The sequence below is a fragment of the Pinus tabuliformis genome, chromosome 8 (genome assembly GCF_031772625.1).
Source record: "Pinus tabuliformis cultivar Carrire ecotype Pingquan chromosome 8, CPIR1, whole genome shotgun sequence".
Lineage (NCBI taxonomy): Eukaryota > Viridiplantae > Streptophyta > Pinopsida > Pinales > Pinaceae > Pinus > Pinus tabuliformis.
In genome coordinates, this window is record NC_142294.1 from 675,187,663 (window position 1) to 675,209,569 (window position 21,907).

A 21,907-nucleotide genomic window follows, 5' to 3' on the forward strand; every position below is an offset into this window, starting at 1 on the left:
AAAATGAAGCAGTGTTAAGTCAAACTTCCCAATTTTTCCAATCAATAATGACAACAGTAATTTCCATTTCACTTCCAGTGCATAAAATGGGTTGGCAACACCATTAACATGTGCAATGAAAATAGGGTGCTTGCTAAAAGGGAAAATAAGGCTTCACATTTTCATTTTTAATTTTTAGACTAAAAAATAAGCAAAAGGGATACAACTAACACCTTGTCCTCTTCTCCTATAGATAGGTTCCACAGTCCCCTGTAGCCTCCTAAATAAACCATCTGTTAGGTAACTTGGCTAAGGGCTACCAAATTTCTAATGCCCCCTTCCATAGCAATTGCTTTTGCAACATCTGCATTCATTGATAAATTTGTTATGGCCTACATAAGAACAAATAAAATTCACTTGTAAAGAGCCTAATTGAGCCTTTTAACATGTAGCTCGCGAAATACTAAAGAAAATTGACTTCCAACTTCTCACAACTAAGAAGTGCACTTAATAGCCATGATTGGTTTCAAAGATTCATCCATGGACAAGTAAATTGAGAGACAGGTTGACCTATAAATTGGGAAAGTTGGTTTCACAAAATCACTCATAGACAAGTAAAATTGAGAATGTGTTGCAAAGTACCTTTGTTGCTTCAAAATGTACCCCCTATCGACACGACTTTTTTAAGCATGAAGCCAAATTCACGCAGGATTCTAAATCATTCTAGATCAGATCTTTCTAGATCTCTAGGATTCTAGATCTTTCTACACCGCCATTAGTTTCTAGATCATTCCAAATCTCCATCTGAATCACATACAGGATTCTAGATCCTTCTTCTGCCTCTATAAATTTGTAATTTCTCTGGCCAAGGAAAGCAAGCAAGCCAAGGCCCAAGCCTGTTATGTAATGCAAAGTGATTTCTGTTCTCCAGTGATTGTTTTATCTATTCCGCTGTTTTTGACTGAGTAATCTTGTTATTTCTCCATTTGTCTGTCTCTGTGAATTATTCTCTGCTATTGTCGTCTAAGTCTTTTTGAGTATAAATCCATTGTGTGTTACATATGCTCTGATCTAACAACTGGTATAGGAGCTAGGGTCGAGTATCCATTGTGCAAGCCGCTTAGTGCCATCACCTTACTCTGGCAGCATTTGTTAAAACGTTGGTTGTTACCCCTGGAGTTGTTGAAGGATCTGTCTAGGAAATAGATGAGGAATGCTGGAACTAAAAGACAGTTGTTGCAGGAAAAACAAGGTCATAGACCTATGTTAAAACATGTTGTTGGAGTTTGAAATGTGGAGATCCGTGGAGATTGGAGTTGAAATGTGGTGTTCGTAAGTTTTCTTTTTACATCAAGCTTGCACATATACGTCAAGATTTTTATCAAATCAAAATATGTATGTGTGAAATGTGAAAAGGTTAAAACATTATATATGTTTTTATATTTATTATGAAACATATATAATTATATGTTGGAGTTTTGAAAAGTATATTTTAAAAAGGAGCAGGAATTTTGAAAAGAGTATTTTAGAAGGAGGAAGGTCATTATTACTAAATTTTAAAGAGTAATAATTAAAGTTTTATTTTTAAGTGGAGTTTTTGTGTTTTGGGGCATGAAATTGATTGAAAATGGAGACAACAGTTACAGATATGGAGAAGTTGAGCGGGGCTAATTTTTCCCTATGGAAATCATAGATGGAGGATATACTGATTTTAAAGGATCAATATTTTCCAATTGAGGGCACAACAAAGAAACACTCATCGATGACAAATGAAGAGTGGAATAAGCTAGATAGAAAGGTGATTGCAACAATCCGCCAATATTTAGCAAAGAATGTTTATTTCAATGTGTCCAGAGAAAAGACAGCTGAAGGATTATGGAAGAAGCTCCATGATCTATATGAGAAGAACACGACATCAAACAAAGTTTTCTTGATGAAGAAGCTTTATAATCTCAAAATAAAGGAGGGTGCTTCAGTTGCTGAGCACTTGAGTGCATTTAATATTATTACTAATCAACTTGCCTCTGTTAAAATCATTTTAGATGATGAAATTAGAGCTATTTTGCTAATGTGTTCTATGTCATACAACTAGGAAAATTTAATTGTAGCTATGAGCACTTCAACAACTACAAGGACCCTGAAGTTTGATGATGTCAGCTGTAGTTTAATGAATGAGGAGCTGTGATGCAAGTCAATTGCGGAAAACCAGGGAGGAGAGTGTTATAGACATATTTGGCACTGCAACCCCAATCACATATGTCCATAAACCAAGGGATTCTAATGCCCTAAAAGTGTTGTTTCATACCCTAAAAGAGCAAGGTCAGCTGATTACATCATCTCCCAGAAGTTCTCCTTGAAAAACTACTCAGAATTGGTCAAAACTAGACCATCTCACTTGCTCCATGGTCAGGGTGCGATGCATCTCACCTGATACAAACGTGAGGTGCGATGCATGCTGAAAAGTCCTTCTATAGGGTGCAATGAGTGAGAATAGACAAATGGCAGAGATAGGTTGCTAAGTGGATGATCAATGAATCTTCTAGAAACTTCTCATATGACACTTGCCTCTCAGAATTCGCCCAAGGATGAGTAAGAGATTAATGAAATCTCCAAGTGGAACCAAGAAATATCAGTGGAATGACACTAATCAGAAACCCTGAGCTGACTCACACCTCTGCAAACATCTATATATGGATCCCTCATCTGAGAGATCTAAAGGTTGGAATTTTGTAATTTGCAAGGAAGTGTTGTTGGTTTCTCTTTGAAGACATTGTTGGGTGATCTTGCTTTGTATGAGGTGAAGAGGCCTTTCATGCTGGGACGATGGAGTTGGGTCTGGGGTTTCAATAGGCCTCCTAAAAGACTCTACTTTAATGGGTACTTTTGTCCTAACGCCTTCGAGTAATCTGGCAGAAGTGGCCACGGTGGAAACCTGCAATATGATATGTTCTATATCTAAAAGATTCAGAAGATTCCCAAACATTTTGTCAGCATGGATCATCGCCAGGTATTGCCCCCAAGCCTAATAGAAATATTGTACCAATCAAATTTCTTGGCCTGGGGGGCAAACCCAAATCAACGCTCATCGAGTGTTTGGATAGATAGGTCTAAGGAATATGCTATCTCTTCAGATCCTTGGTTGCATGTACATTCTACAGACGAAGGAATCATTCAATCAATGATGATAGGAGAGGCACCATGGGAAGATTACCACCATCATTCCCATCTTTCAGATTACCACGAAGATTATTCTAGCGACCCTAATCATCCTTCAGTTTTTTATTTTCTATCAAATACTGTAAATACGGTAGATTCTGAGGATAGTTCTTTTACTGTGTCAACCTCATTAAGAAATGAAACAACTCCCTTTCCAAGTCGAGTCTTTCAAATATCTCAAAGGTAAACCTTCATTCCAACCACCTCGTTCAATGCAATGAAGCTTGGGGGGCATGCACCTCGATTTGTGTCATTATGCTGGGGGCAGGCAAACTTATAACAAGCATAGTTTTTCATTTAAAGCTTGTGTAAAAATGAAACTGAATCTGAGCATATGTTGTCGCATGGTTCAAGCTCATTAAAAAATGAACTAGGCCACGAGCAGTTTTACACGAAGTTCAATCTTGTTAAAAAATAAACCTAGCAATGATCATATGTTCCACCGGAGTCTAAGCTCATTAAAAAATGAACCCATCTTAGGTAAATAACCATTTTGATCGCATTATCATCAGCTTTTGAGTCTTGGTCATGTTATTACCATCACCTCCACTCTTTTTTAGCTAATCATACGCCTCCATTTGATTGTTTACCCCTTTTTGAGGAACAACTGTGACGAGTGATTCTGTTAGCCATCTTCCTTACATTGTTGTGATTGAAAAGTTCCAAGCCTCACCTGGAACTAGCTGCTACCCGAAAATATCACTCGTTCCTCAAAAAAGAGTCTCCTTTAAGCTCTTTTCATCTGACTCATAAAATATGAAAAGATTGCCGAGCATTTGGCTTCTCCAGCTCGTTAAAGCGATCAGAAGTGCTATCCATCCTCTAGATTTTAATATTTTTGGACCTGAGGGATCATTACACAAAAAGATTGAGCACTTTTCTTGTTCGGCTCGTTAAAACTATCGAAAATTTATCCCTTTCGTATTATTTTATACTTTTTCTAACTTAAGGGATTATATTACGAAAAAGGAATACTGGAGTTTCCTTTCTGTCTCTTTTCAGACTCTCTACAATTGAAAAAGGACTGAGTTATCTTTGTCGTTAAACTCATTAAAACAATAGCGACAAACTTGTCCATGCAGACAAGAGCGAGTTTCACTGCCGCTAGGCTCGTTAAAACATAGCAACCGGTTTTCTCGAAGGGAAAATTACAGAACAAGAATATGTTATCCTCCTCAAGCTTGACAAAAATAAAGAGGTACTGGTCAGAAATGACTGGGGAAAATTGGGAAGAAAACTTGAAGAAACTTTATTGGTAGCAGGTCACTCTTGAACCTGACACTTTCACTCCATCACCATGATTGAGTCGGGTTGGGTTATTCCATTCACCGGTCATATCGCCATTGGTCCACCGTACCATCCATTTTTGGGGTTAACACTACCAATCCATTTCAGTGTAATCGATATGTTCAAGAGAAGTCGTTCAGAGAATTCACTGACCTAGCTTGTGTCTCATCCGCTACAATACCTTTACGCTTCATTCATTCATGACCTCCACCCTGAACCTTGTACCATCAGATCGTTTTCACCCCCATAAAATCATTTGCTCCATTCTATGTCGTAGATGTGGGATTCATTAATGCCCTCCTATGATGGGTCACTTCTTGTCAAAATCAGCTCATTATCCAAGAAGTCAACCTAGGAACAACCCTTTCAGTACTTTGAAGCTTGCATGCCTCAATGGCAAGTTTCTCACTTCCGGCAACAGGTTTACATTAATGGCCTTCGAATGAAAGATTTTGCGTGGTGTTCGACATCAACTCATGTATTCACAACACGTGAATTATACTACAGTACTTGAGGGTCATTATTATTATCAGTGATTCCTCTCGCCCTGTTAACAACTTACATCATTGGCTGGTAATTAGGCGATGTCTTTCCATTTTTGACGCTAGAACACCTTTTCACATGGATCGACTTGTACTTCGGGTGAAGATTGAACGAGTTTTGAAGACCCCGGATCTAGTTTCATCCATCCGAGCTACGATACATTTAGGAAAAGAAAAACATCAAATTTACATCATTACTGCACAGATAATCATCCAAGCAAATGATGATGGCTCTACCAGAATCATCAGTCTGCCATGTAGATGGTTTTCTGTCCTATGTAAATGAGAATTAATTTATAAAGCTGATCATGGGAATGCTTGCCTCAGCTAGATCATGAAAATATTATGAAGATAATGTATTGTATTGTATCTTATTACATGTCACCTTCCAATTCGAAAAACCTTGGATCCTCATGATAAAGCATTTCACCTGACATTTGAAGATTTACAACCTCATGCTTTAGGGGGCAACTGTTATAGACATATTTGGGCATTGCAACCCCAAAAAAATATGTCCATAAATCGAGGGCTTCTAAGTCCCTAAAAGTGTAATTTCATACCCTAAAAGAGCAAGGTCAGCTGATTACATCATCTCCCAGAAGTTATCCCTGAAAAACTACTCAGAACTGGTCAAAACTGGACCATCTCACTTGCTCCATGGTCAGGGTGTGATGCATCTCACTTGCTACACACGGGAGGTGTGATGCATACTGAAAAGTCCTTCTATAGGGTGCAATGAGAGAATAGACAAATGGAAGAGACAATTTTCTAGGTGGATAATCAAGGAATCTTCTAGAAACTTCTCATATGACACTTGCCTCTCAGAATTCACCCAAGGATGAGTAAGAGATCAATGAAATCTCCAAGTGGAACCAAGAACTATCAGTGGAATGACACTAATCAAAAACCCAGAGCTGACTCACATCTCTGCAAACATCTATATATGGATCCCTCATCTGAGAGATCTATAGGCTGGAATTTTGTAATTTTCAAGGAAGTGCTATTAGCTTCTCTTTGAAGAAATTGTTGGGTGATCTTGCTTTGTATGAGGTGAAGAGGGCCTTCATGCTGGGAGGATGGTGCTGGGTCAGACCAAGTGGTTGTAATCCTCTCTTCTACTACTATCAATAAAGCTATTTGAGTTTTCCTCCATATTCTTGTATATCTCTAAATTTTGTGTTGATATATGCATTTGTATGGTCAATATATATTTGATCCTATATTGTTTATGGTGATAGATCTCTATGATTTGATGGTATTATGCTGCTTTGACTCTACAGGTGCTCTTTGAAGTGGGAAAAGTAAGGAAGGAGTGGCGAGATTCTGTCAAAGGGGAAAGGAAACAAGAAAGGAGCCAAGCAAAAGACTAAGGTTGGTACTCTCTGCTTCTTTCTCATCTATCTCCCGTAAAGGAAAACATAAGTGACTTTAGTTTTTTTGTTTCTAAGATAGCTACCCATCTTAGTGGGACTAGCATCTCTGAATAGACACTAGTTTTCCCGATAACAGAGGGGCTCTAGCTCTAGCTGATTGTGGTAGGAGAATGGATCAAGGCCAGTAAGGGTGATCAAGATCAAGAGGCTGATCAAAATCAAGGAGAGGCAGAATCATCTGCTTTCATTGTGGAAAACCCAGGCACATGAAGAAAGAATGTCGATTCTGGAAGAAAGGACAAAAGGATCAGAGACCATCCAATACAAATCACAAGTCATCCAGCACAAATGAAGGTGAGACTACTGTTGTAGCCATAGATGGTGATGTGTTGTTTACTGTTTCAGTAGAGGATGCATGTGTATATACATCTAACAGTAGCTTTGATTGGATCCTTGACTCTGGGGCATCTCACCATGTAACCCAATGCAAAGATAGTTTTGTTTCATATAATCCTGATGATTATGGTCAAGTGCATTTGGGGAATAATTATTTTTGCAGTATTATTTGAGTGGGAGATTTCCAGATCAAGATGAAACATGGACAAGATATGTTGTTGAAATAGGTCAGGCATGTACCAGAAATGTGCATGAGTTTAATCTCTATGGGACGACTGGATGATGAAGGCTATTCGACAAAGTTTGGAAAAGGAGGCTGGAAAATTAGCAAAGGTGCTTTGGTCGTGGCCAAAGGACCCAAGACAGGAAAATTATACACATTGAAGACACTGATAGGAAAATCAGATTTGGCTACTGTCACAAAAGAAGAAAATTCAGCAGATCTGTGGTATAAGCGTTTGGGTCACATGAGTGAGAAGGGCTTAAAAATCCTTGTTGGTAAAAATTTATTGCCAGGTTTGAAATCCTACAATCTTGATCTTTGTGAGCATTGTATATATGGTAGAAAAAGAAGGGTTTCATTCCTTAGAGGTGGCCATGACAGAAAGAAAAATGTGTTAGAATTGGTACACTCAGATGTGTTTGGGACTGTTAACATCAAATCATTAGGAGGAGAATAATATTTTGTAACATTTATAGATGATGCATCCATGAAGGTTTGGGAATATCCTATGAAAAATAAAAGTGAAATGTTTTGAATATTTCAAAAATTCCATGTCGTTGTTGAAAGAGAGACTAACAAATTGCTGAAGTGTTTAAGAACAGATAATAATGGAGAATATTGCTCAAATGCATTTAAGGAATATTGTAACAGGTTTGGCATAAAGCATGAGAATACTGTGCCTGGTACACCTCAATAGAATGGTGTCGTATAAAGGATGAATCGCACCATTATGGAAAAGGTGTGAAGTATGTTGTCAAATTCTGATTTGGAGAAGAATTTTTGGGCTGAAGTAGTCAGGACTACTTGCTACCTCATAAATAGATCTCCAACTACAGCCTTGGATGGCGGTATCCCTGAAGAAGTTTGGACTCGGAAGAATTTGAATTATTCTCACTTGAAAATCTTTGGATGTGAAGCATTCATACACATTCCCAAAGAAAATAGAACTAAGCTAGATGATAAATCTATGAAATGCACTTTTTTGGGATATGTGGATGAAGATTTTTATTATCGTCTATGGGATCCAGTTAAACATAAAATTATTAGAAGCAGGGATGTTATATTTAATGAGTCAGAAATGTTTAGGATGATTGTAGGTGAGTTGGAAGTCAAGAAGGTTATTGACAAGTTTGAAGATCAGCAGGAAAGCATACCACCAATACAAGAAAATGAATAGCAAATTCAGGAGCATGAAGAACAACAAGAAGAAGGAATCTTGCAGGAACCTTTACAGGAGATTCAACCTGATAATGCACCACCATAGTTGGTTTGTAGATCTTCTAGGCCTCATAAGCCTTCAAAAAGATATCCTCCTTCAAACTATATTTTTTTGTGTGATGAACGTGAGCCTAATTTTTTTCAAGAAGCTTGTAAAGTCGAGCATAGTAAAGAATGGAAGAAAGCAATGGAAGAAGAAATAAACTCTTTGCAGGAAAATAAAACTTGGGAGTTGGTAAACCTCCCAAAAGGTAGAAAGGCTCTACAAAACAAATGGGTTTACAGGATTAAGCATGAAGGTGACGAAAAGAAGGAGAGGTATAAAGCAAGGCTGGTGGTGAAAGGTTTTTCCCAAAATGAAGGTATTGACTTCACTGAAATTTTCTCACCTGTTGTTAAATGTCACCCATTAGAGTCATTCTTGGTCTAGCTGCTACGTTAGACTTAGAATGTGAACAGTTAGATGTAAAAACTGCATTCCTTCATGGTGAATTGGAGGAAGAAATTTATATGGAGCAGCCAGAAGGCTTCATAGAAAAAGGCAAAGAAGGCCTTGTTTGTAGGTTGAAGAAGAGTCTTTATGGGTTGAAACAGGCACCTCGATAATGGTACAAGAAATTTGATTCATTCATGTTGGAACATGGTTTTAAGAGGTTGGAAGCTGACCATTGTGTCTATATCAAGAGGTATGATTAAGGAAAGTATATCATATTATTGTTATATGTGGATGACATGTTGATTGTTGGGCATGATAAGAATAAGATCAATAGATTGAAGAAAGATTTAGGTAGCAAATTTGCAATGAAGGATTTGGGACCAGGACAATAGATATTGGGCATGCGGATTATGCGTGATGGGAAAAACAAAAGGTTGTGGCTGTCACAAGAAAAATATATCAAGAAGGTGCTTGACAGGTTTAATATGAAGAATTCCAAGCCAGTTGGTACACCCTTTGCAGCCCACTTCAAGCTGAGTACTGAATTATGTCCTAGTGATGACAAGGAGAAAGAAGAGATGATAAAGATTCCTTATGCTTCAATAGTTGGTAGTTTGATGTATGCCATGGTATGCACACAACCGGACATTGCATATTCAATGGGAGTAGTGAGTAGGTTCCTTTCCAATCCAGGGAAACAACATTGGAAAGAAATAAAATGGATTTTGAGGTATCTCAAGGGTACTAGTCATTATTGTTTATGTTTTGGTCATGATGAGACTACGCTTGAAGGATTTACAGATGCGGATATGGCTGGAGATATGGATATCAGAAAGTCCACTACAGGTTATTTGTATACATTTGCAGGTGCAGCAGTATCTTGAGTGTCAAGGCTACAAATAATAGTAGCCCTCTCTACAACAGAAGAAGGGTACATAGCTGCAACAGAAGCTTGTAAAGAGATGTTGTGGATGCAGTGATTCTTAGGAGAGATAGGAATAAAGAAGGACAAGTATGTGTTGTATTTTGATAGTCAGAGTGCCATTAACTTGGTGAAAAACGCAGCGTTTCATTCAAAAACCAAGCACATTGACTTAAGGTACCATTGGATCTGACATGTGTTGGAGGAAGAACAATTATCCTTGGAAAAGATCCATACAGATAGGAACCCTGCTGATATGCTCACTAAGATTCTCCCATGAAATAAACATGAGTTATGTAGAGGCATGGTAGGACTTAGTGTGACTTGATGACTCTTATTTGGCTTCAAGTGGGAGAATGTTAAGTGTGAAGCCAAATTCACGCAGGATTCTAGATCCTTCTAGATCAGATCTTTCTAGATCTCCAGGATTCTAGATCTTTCTACACTGCCATTAGTTTCTAGATCATTCTAGATCTCCATCTGAATCACATACAGGATTCTAGATCCTTCTTCTACCTCTATAAATTTGTAATTTCTCTGGCCAAGGAAAGCAAGCAAGCCAAGGCCCAAGCCTGTTATGTAATGCAAAGTGACTTTTGTTCTCCAGTGATTGTTTTATCTATTCCACTATTTTTGACTGAGTAATCTTATTGTTTCTCTATTTGTCTATCTCTGTGAATTATTCTCTACTATTTCCGTCTAAGTCTCTGAGTATAAATCCGTTGTGTGTTATGTATGCTCTGATCTAACAAACTTTGTGAGATCCATTAGAAACCAATAGTGTCCTTGTGCATTACGACTTTTTCCCTTGTTGGATCAATGGTTACAGTCTCATCATCAATCACCAAAAACATCATAAGTGCAATGTATGCTCTTTCCTAGACGTCCTCCTATGAGCTTCCCAAAAGGTTCAACAAAATTGGAGTGCCTTGTTTAAGCCAGACGCTATCTAAGTCAGGCGTACTACAATCCAAAATGCATAACAATGCATGAGAAAGAACCTATTCCAGCCACTCTGGGATAATGTAGCTATTTGTTTCATGATGTCAATGAAGCAACTGAGAAACACCTTGGGCTTGGTATTATAGGAAATAAAGGCATCGACATCAAGACTGGCACAGTTCAACACAAACATAACCTTTAAGCTCTCTAAAAATAGGAACCTAAAAGTGGCATCTAGGGTTATATCCATGCATGATACATCCAATGGGACCGATTTCAGTAGATTGACCTGGAGTCGCGAAGCCGCCATCGACTTGATGTTCCGAGAACCTATCACAAACAAAAACCTAAGAGATGTCTAGTGCCATCTCGTCGACATTCATGTAATCGAAGAAGCGAATCTCTGATAGATTACAACAATGCTAGACAAGTACCTTGATTGTAACCTCGTTCACATCCCTTAACCCTGATAGTTAGAGCCACTTAACCCTTGGGAAACATAGGGACATAATTCTTATCACATGGCTCATGATTTTATTGCAAAAATTTGGGATCTAGCTGCAACCTCTCAAACCACATGGAAAGCGATGGTAGAGTCTAAATTGTGAGACATGAGAGAGAGCTTAATAACCTATATGTCCTACAATTAGATGATTGCCTCCACTTCATTAACCAGCCTTTTGCTAACAACCTCTGTGATATTTCCAATGTCTTTCTCCTAACCCTCTGATTCAATGCATCTTGTTTCCATTTCCGGCTTTTAGAAATTATCTTTCATTGCTCTACTCTTTAACCTCTAAACTCAATCGTCTCTTTCTTGCTAATTTCATTACCCTAATATTTAACCAACCACTTGACCCCAATTTGCTTAGTTTTTATTTTAGACAATTAAAATAAACCTTTAAGAAGAAAGACAAATGAAATGTAAGATCAAATATTTAAGACAAATGAAATGTAAGACAAAATATTTAATACAATTGAAATGTTTAAGACGAAATATTACTTTTTGTCATAAAAAATGTCTTAAACAACTTTATTATGTAGTAGTGATTTGAAGTTAACTATTGTAAAAACTAGTACAACCACATTAAAAATATTAATGTGGTTAATATAGCGAAATGCTTCATAAATATAACAAAAAAATTATTGCAACACAAAGAATGCCTTACCAATGCACACATTAACTGATTAAACATGTATAAAAAGGTTATGGGTCAACTTTAACTTGAGAAAGAAAAGAATTACACATCTTATTGTAAAATGCACCATTTTGTTAAATAAAATTTTCTTATATATAATGAATTTTATAAATAATAATGAGGAACTCATCATGGAGGTTATCGGTCAATTTTAACTTAGAAAGTAAAGAATTACACATCTTATTGTAAAATGCACCATTTTGTTAGCTAAAATTTGCTTATATATAATGAATTTTATAAATAATAATGAGGAACTTATCATGGAGGAACTTATTAGAATTGGAATAATCTCTTTTTTAAATAATAATGAGGAACTTATTAGAATTGGAATAATCTTAAATCCTTAGAATATTGGTGGGTGGGGGACCAGTTGGTATGAATCTAATTTTTTTAATTTATTAAAAGTCAATGCAACTTGATAAGTTCGGTAACACACTACAACCCTTGATAAAACAAACAATACAATTGGAATAATCTCTTTTATAAATAATAATGAGGAACTTATCATGGAGGAACTTATTAGAATTGGAATAATCTCAAATCCTTAGAATATTGGTGGGTGCGGGGGAGCCACTTGGCATGAATCTAAATTTTTTAATTTATTAAAAGTCAGTGCAACTTAATAAGTTCGGTAACACACTACAACCCTTGATAAAACAAACAATAGAATTGAAATAATCTCTTTTATAAATAATAATGAGGAACTTATCATGGAGGAACTTATTAGAATTGGAATAATCTCAAATCCTTAGAATATTGGTAGAATATTGGTGGTCCCAGGGAGCCACTTCGCACGAATCTAATTTTTTTAATATATTAAAAGTCAATGCAACTTAATTTATTAAAATTCAATGCAACTTAATAAGCTCAGTAACAAACTACAACCCTTGATACCTTTCATTGAATGTGTTTAAGTGTTTTTTTTCATATCACTCAAATTATAGACTGAGATAATTATAAAAGTGAAAATTATTTATTGGGAATGATTTGTTCTTCTTATTATTAAATAAATAATTTACAATAAATTTGACTAACAAAAAAACTACAAAAAAAATGTTTACCATAAATTTGATTAATAGTTTAAAAATATTGAGATTGATACTACATAGTAGCGAGTAACTGCTACCTAGTACAAGTCATGCAAAAACATGAAACAAAAGCTAGAAGAAAGAGAGGTAAAATTGGAGAAAAAGAGATTAGAAAGAAAATGAGTTATAATTAATTATACATTGTCTAAATCTACATTGATGTCTTGTATTTTTTAAGATTAAATATAAATATTTATGAATATTATTTTATAACTTTAAAAAGAACCTCTCCCATGTCATCATCAATAAAAAAATAGTCATTTGATGACCAAAATAAACCATGAACAAGACAATAACTATCCACTATGTAGAGATTTGACTCATAAAGTTTAAGAATTTTACATTCAATTTCAATTCTTTTTGAATGAATGGTTATGGAACAAGTTATGCAATTTGTAAATTTTAAATATTTTAACAAGAATTTATTAATTATTTTCCCTTTATAAATATACCTCATTTTTTGAATTTTCTTTTAAATACAATTTTTGGTTTTTTTCATAAAATTTAAATTACCTAACACAAATAAAGTATGTTGAAAGTTGAACTATTTCCTTTATAATTCTTCATTTGCCCATAACTTTTACCTTGAATCACCAACTTTTACTGTACTAATAGTCCACTTTGGCCCATGAGTGCCTCAATTCTCTACTCACATACACTAATTATTAATGTTTAATTAATTGATTTAAATTTTATTTAAAAATAATAATTTTCATTTCATAATACTAAACTTTGGACAATTTTTTTAGTAAAAGGAAAAATAATAGAAAATCAACTAAAACCTAAATATTTTATATCCTACTAGTAGAAATAGTAGGTATAATAATATCATATCAAATAACAAAACAATATCAAGTCAAAATCTAATATAAAAAAACAAACTCATTATTATATTTTCACTTTGCAAAAAAGAATAATAATAATCTGTATATCTAACTAGACACTAAATATTCTCTACATTTAAATATGTACTCTAAGATCCACTTTAAAACTTTGTATCTTAAATTACATACAAAATATTACATTACATGTCAAATTTAACTTAATCTTTTTTTATATTTTAGTGTACTCTCTAACCTATCATATAATCAAATATTTATCACTGAACAATATATCTAAAAAAAATGATTTAAATTTTAAAAATAATTTAAACTAATTTCTATTTACAACATTTTTCAAATTTTTAATTTTGAAATCTAATTTAATACTCTATGTCCTAGAATGTACAACAATGTTACTCCTTAGAATAAATACTTTGTAATGCAATATTCATTCTATACCAAGTGAATAAATTTATCACTCCTTAGAATAAATACTTTGTAATGCAATATTCATTCTATACCAAGTGAATAAATTTATCAAGTCCAAAAGAAATTAAAATATTTCAAATCTAACCCAAAATTTATGAAAATGCCAGGTTTACAAAAATCACAGTTGCAAGGACACTGCCAAACGATTGTTGCATGAGGATTTCATTTTGCATGTGACAGAAAGACACCAAGTAATGCTTATGAGCATCCCATCTCTATTCTTTTTGGTTCTAGCGTGGAGATACGGGAGGGGTAGAGTTTAGAGGAATGGTTTTTATAATCTTATGTTTCAAACAAGTGGTGTTTAATTGTAATGATGCATTATATTAAAATCATTTCGTGCTATTATTATATTATACATGGGAGGGGTACACTTTATAGGAGTGGATTTTATAATGTTTTTTCAACCCATTCATATTGAATAGTAATAATTAATGATGCAATATATTAAAGTTATTTTTTTATTATTATACAATTAGTACAATCACATTAAAAATATTAATGTGGTAGATATAGTGGAAGCTTTTATAAATATAACAAAAAACTATTGCAACATGAAGAATGCCTTATCAATATACACATTTACTTTATTAACCATATATAAAAAGATTATGGGTCAACTTTATCTTGAGAAAAAATTACACATTTTATTGTAAAATGGATAATTTTGCTAAAAAAAATTTGCTTATATATTAATTTCCCCATCTAATTAGAATATGAACTTATTAGAATTGAAATAGTCTCAAATACTTAGGAAATTAGAGAGTGGGGAGCCATGTGGCACGAATCTAATTTAATTAAAAAAAAAAGAATTACATATCTTATTGTAAAATGAACCATTTTGCTAAATAAAATTCGCTGTAAGTGGCACCCATATAATTTTTTAAATTTATTAAAAGTCAATGCAACTTAAAAATGAAAAGCCTTCGACAATAGGAAGTGAACATTTCAACCAATAATATTTAAGATAAATGAATTTAATTTTTATTTAAAAATAATAAATTTCATTTCATAATGTTAAACTTTGGAAAAACTTTAAATTTTTTTAATTAAAGAGAAACTCATAACAAGTTAATGCAAATTTGAATAAATATACCAATATAATAATTTACAATAAATTTAACTAAAAACCATAAAAATTTGACAATAAAAATTAATAACTTTTTTATAAAAAAACAAATTGTCAAATCAACTAACCACTTAATTAACAAAAGGCAAAATCAGCTAATCACTTGATTAACTAATCTATACCAGGTTTGTTAAGATGTAGAATTTAAATTACATTGAACAATAAAATCCTAAAATGACACATAAATTTACTCCATTGTATTTTCATTCATTACTTCCGTGCTACTAGTAACAAATTCTTTGTAAGTAGATAGTGCAGGAGGGCGATGCAGGCTGCAGCCCATTGCACCCGCACAGCTCCAAATCCCCGAACCTGCATCACACCTGCCAGCCCAATAAATTCTACGTAAAAAAATAGGGCAGGATGCCTACGGCAGGCTGCAGCTCATCGCACCTAGTGATAGAATTCGATGCTGCATCGCACCTAGCGAGGCAAATTTTGCCATATCGTTAAGATGTTTCTTTCAAACTGTGAAAACGGATCAGAAAGGTGCGAAAACCATTTGACGAATGGCTATGTTTTGAAATTCCAAACCTGATCACCCCATCAGATTCAAATCCCCAAACCTGGATCACACCTGAGAGGCCATTAAGGTTTCAGATGTATGGTTTAATCTGAAACTATAAATCACAAAAAGATCGATACACCGTACTCAGAGAAAAATACATGTTTACGGAGCAATCACCATCCCAATAAATTTGTAATTGGACTTTGCATGAAAAAACCATAATTTCATGTTCAATAAGTGAGTGAGTGTAATGAATATCAAATTGTGTCACATAATGAGAAATAAGTTTCCATATTGTTAGTCGATTGGTGGTTTGAACAAAAATATGTTTCGATATAAGTAGCCGATTGGTAGTTTCAATTAAATTTTCAGTGTTTTATGAATGGTACATTTATATGGGTTGATAATGAATTATTATTGTTAAATAGGTTGTAAATCTTTAAGTTTATATTATTTTAATTTATATTTTATTTATTAATTTATTAATAACATTGGATTCGTGTCCGGATGTTTTATTTCTTTATAAGTTAAATGGAGCTAACATATTCATTTATTTTCTTTTTATATTAGTTGATTTTTATATTGGTTGATAATGAATTATTATTGTTAAATATGTTGTAAATCTTTAAGTTTATATTATTTTAATTTATATTTTATTTATTAATTTATTAATAACATTGGATTCTTGTCCGGGTGTTTTATTTCTTTATAAGTTAAATGGAGCTAACATATTCATTTATTTTCTTTTTATATTGGTTGATAATGAATTATTATTGTTAAATATGTTGTAAATCTTTAAGTTTATATTATTTTAATTTATATTTTATTTATTAATTTATTAATAACATTGGATTCGTGTCTGGGTGTTTTATTTCTTTACAAGTTAAATGGAGCTAACTTATTCTTGAAGTTTGGGCATAATATTTAATAATAAGTAAACTTTCTTATTAGGAATCAATCTTGTTAATAAATACTCAATTTATAAATTTATTATGGTGTATGATATAAATATTTTAATAGCTTGTAAGTTATCTGTTAGATATTTTAGAGATTTTTTTTTTATTTTTTTAGTTAAAATTGCTGCAAATTTTATAAAAATTTATTAGAATTACAAATTTGAATTGTGAACTCTCTATAATTTGAATATCTCTAGAAAATTTAGGTGCTAAATTCATATACACTCAAAAACCTAATTTGAACCATTTTTATATATACTTAAAAACCTAATTCGAACCAAAAGAAAATAAAAGTTTAACCATTAACCCAATTCAAACTAAAATATCCAACAATGGTAATACTTATAAAACACCCTTTTTCCTATTAAATTTGATTTTAAAAAATGGTATTTAGTTTGTCTCCTATTCTTGATATCTTGATACAATGGCATCAACGTATTTGCCGAACTAAGCGCGCGTACTCCCGACCGATCGCTTGCACCTGGTAGCCTCAATGGATAGCATAATTATGTTAGATAGACTTTTAACTTTGTTATTGTAATTATTTGATTATTTCAATCAATGGATAGCATAATTATCTTAGATAGTTATTGTAATTATTTGATTATGTCAATCAATCGATAGCATAATTATCTTAGATAGACTTTTAACTTTGTTATTGTAATTATTTCATTATGTCAATTAAGTGTTGCAAATTCTTGAACATTTATAGAAAATATAAATGATACACATAAATAAGTATGTGATGAAGAAAGTTATTATGTATTAATTTTATTATAAAATTAGTAAGCATCTTGCTGTGTCATTACAGAATAATGATATAAATTACAATTTATTTGGTCAAATTTTGAGGTATAAAAGGAATGGAATTCCAATATGAGGTCCCGATCAGAGATGGAAAATGGGTTGACGAGGGGAATTAATTTTCTTTGATGACATACTATGGAGGGCAAAGTTGTTCTAACCCTCCGCTGAAGTTATTCCCTACTCCAGACCTTTTGGCTGAGATGGGTATGGTTGTCGTTACGTTCATGTGCTCGCACTGACATGCATTGAATTTATTCCTATCACACAGAGCCAAAGTTATTCCCTGAGTCAGAACCTTTCGTCTAACGTGGGGTATGATTGTCTTTAGCCCTCATGCAGGGTGCACCGTGCCTGCTCAGGCACATGCGGAGAAGCCTTTGTTATAAAGTTGACTCCATGATCATCCATAAATTGCAGTATTAGGATCTTGGATGACTGAGTATCAGACCAAGTACTCAGTGTTAAGTGCTTGTATTCATGCATTCAGTTCAATGCATTTTCAGAGTACAAGAGAAAATTAATTGAAGTCTCAATGCTCTGATTGCTGAAACAATCTGAGATTGTGGACATGGAAGATGACGTTTATGCCATGACTAAATTTGCTTCCACCTTGCAAGACATCTTGACTCTGGAGAGTAGTTGCTCTTATGCAGAAATGGGAGGAGTAGGGAAGAAATTTGTGGTTGTCTGCTGGAATGTGGAAGCCTCCTCCATCCTTGGAAACACCTGGAATTCATGGAAGATCTTGGAATCCTTCGACTATGCAACTAAATGCGTGGTGACAAAATAGATTCTTGAGTTTCAGAAACTACTACTAAAGCTTTTAAACATGGTGGGAATGTGCTTAGGAGCGAGACAAGTCTATTTGCGGATTCCTACACTGTTGAGCTTAAAGTAGGCCAGGACCGAGGTGAGCGCAATGTTGAGGGTGTGGCTTTATCACAATATCAAGCAGGTATTCTGCTGCACAATGCATGTCACTTATGATCGACTGCCTCCTTCAACCAGCATGGGAGGCAGGTGTAATCTTTGGTGGAGCTGGGTGGAGAATTTGAAGCCGTGCAACCACGTAGAATCAATGGTTGTGGGGGGCAATATATAGGCAATCAGAGGTATATTCCGTCTCTTTCATTGTGCTGGTGTTAGATGGCGATAAGTCTAGTGCATATATGCTTGGCCCACAATGGTAAAATCGGTTGAAGAGTTGGTAAACCCTATGGATTTACAGAAGAAGCTCATCATAGAAAAGTATTGTAAAAATTTGAAAGATGTTTCTTGTTTTCATTGGAGGATAAGGCAATGCCAATGTTTAAGTATTTGTCAATAAAATGTGAACCAGGTTGTGAGATATGCACCAAGCATTATATAATTTGATTAGAATTTATAATATCGAAGTGGTGACTGGCCGGAGATGACAAGAACGTGTCCAGATTGCAAAGAAAGTTAGTTTCGCAGTGAAAACTGCCAAATGAGAGAAGAGAAGAGGGTCTACAGGAGGCAAAGTTGAAAAGTTAGCAACGACTTTAGTGTAACACAAAGAGGGGGCTGGACAATTTTTTTCTGCTCAGTTTAGTTCGACATTATAAGAATAGGCCAGATTTCACTTTTATGTAACGAGAGTTTTATTTTACAAATTCTGTAACAAGAGTTTTATTTTACAAATTATGCAATCAGAATTTTCTTTTACAAATTATTCGTGTAGAAGAGATTTTCTTCTTGGGTCTCATGGACATATATTTAATTTTATTGTACCTATTTTGTCCCGTGTAATCACTCAAATGCCGTTTCAATAATGTTATTTTGAGCGGTTTGCCATTTCATTCACTCTTGTCACCATCGCTCCTCTTCAGTGGAAATCATTTCTCGGTATATTTTAAAATTCGATAAACATTTTGTTAATTGTTAAAAAATATCCAGCCCAGGGGCATGGTTTAAACTCATGAACGTTTAAGTCAGATTTAATCTATTCAATGTATTCTTTTACCTTTATTCAATGTATTCTTTTATCTTCCTTCTGAGACTCGATAACATTGAGATGAGGACAATATATTGAGTAATTAGAGGCAGGACTAAAAATGAGAAGAGATTTGAAGGTTTACTTTCAAATTTCTGTTTGAGAGAGTTCCCAACTTACTATGCAAGTTAGTGATCAAGAAGGTATATGTAAAATAATGATTTGTTCAGGAAGGAATATTAAAGAATTTAAATATAATTGATACTCTTATATATATATAGATAAAAATAGATTATAGATAAAAATAGATTATTTTTTTTAAGAATCTAATAATATAATTTTGAGCAATATTGTGGTTTTTTGTTATTTAAAATGTAGTTTTGAATATATAAATGAATTCAAAAGTTAAAAAATCTTTAGAAAACTCTTAAACACTATTTTGACAAATTAAAAAACTTAAACTTATAAATCTCATATATCTCTCTTAAATTTTAAGATATATATATATATATATATGATCAGTACAAATATTCTTCATATCCAGAAAGATATGAAATAATCTTAGTTCATTACTTGAGTTTCAAAACTGGTAAGTAATGAGGAAACTATAGTCCTAAAGCTTTGATCAACTGAGAAGAAACATTCCCACCAAATTTACTGCCTCAAACATGAAATCTTTTTCATTAAAAAAACCCTATAACATATCTCTACGTCTATTCAAATTAATGTAATTTTTAAATGTATAAACAAATAAATAATCACATATTGAAGACATTTGGAGCCACCTATACAAGGAAAGTATTGCAAATAGCTGCACTGACAGCAATAAGGGTTAGATCTAAGATGGGAAAACTCATTGATCTCAGAAACGTTTTATAGCAATCTTAAAACTTAATGGGCATTTAAACCAGGGGAGAAGGTTGTTTATCGCACTGAATAAATTAGTTGATTTAGAAAATAGATTTAATGTTTCAATAAAAAGGAACATAATATGTAAGAAATATTTACTGGAGAGACAACTTCCTACATACCTAAATATGCTCAGTATCATTTATTAAAGTTCATAAAACATGCCTATCAACTTGGCATTGGTACGATTCTTAAAGAGGAACACTATTTGCTAATGAAAGAATTGGGCATAAAACATGTCCATAAATTAGCATCAACACGTCTTTATCTTTGGACGCAAGAAATGCACATTGCAGAATACATTTCCACCTTAACACATGTCGTATGACTCTTAAAATAACACACATCAGCTGTTTTCCTCGAAAAAATTTCGAAATCCATCCCCTACATTTTATATATATTTTTGCACAGGGTACTTTGATAATAAAATTACATTAAAATTTAGGCATAGGGAGTTATAGGGTTGCCATATTAGTTGAAAACAATTATATTATTTTGTATTAATGGAGAAAATGGTTACATAGTTGTAACATATCTCTCTAGTTTAGGTTTAGTTCCTAGAGTTTAGGGGTTTGGTTGCAACTTCTTAATTCCTAATGTTGTACTTAAATGATGTAATCTTTCATTCATGAATAATAGTGTACGAGAGTGATCTCTCTGTTCTGAGTGTAGTCTCCAGGTGTAGGCCTCACCTGTTAGCTACATCTCCTTCATTTTCAATTCTATTCACATTTTATCTTGGTATCAAAGCTCAGATTGGGTGAGCCTAATCTTGTATCACCTCTTGTGACTGAAGTGACTTTGTGGCTAGCTTGCCTTGTGGCAGAATTGACTGTGTGGTTTGAGGTGCCTCTGTGGCTGCGTGTACACAAAGAGCTTTGTGCTCAATTGAGCAGGTGGACTGCAGAACACCTGGCTCGGATTCGGATGTTTTTTATTCTTTTTGAATAAAATGAGATTGGCGCGCTTTTCGTGTTGACAGTAGCGCTAGGAAGTAATTGGCGCGACTGTTCGTCTATTAATCGCGCCACAATGCCAAAATACCAGATTGGCGCGGAATATCACGGATCTCTCGTGCCAAAATATCAGATTGGCGCGGAATATCACGGATTCGGGCACGGTTTTCTCACTTGGGAACGCACCAATCTGATCGGGAATGCGCCAATCCACCTTCCAGGGGATCTGCGGGAAGCCTCATCTTCGTTTGGCGATTTGCGAAGGTGCAGATCAAAGAAGTTGCAGATCTATCGGGAGAGGCAGATCGGATCAGTTTTGATCAGATCGATTTTTTGGCTGTATTGAAAAACGACGAATTTGCTCATCGGAGTGGAATTGATCTTGCTGAGTTGTCAGATATTGCCGGATCTGAATCAGTGAGTAGATCACGAGATGAGTAGATCGGTGACAGATCGATTTGAAAGGTATCGATTGTTTATTACTATTGGGTAGATTCATTTTTTAAATCTGATCAGAATGAGTAATATGATGGAATCTTACCTCCACGAGTCTGGCA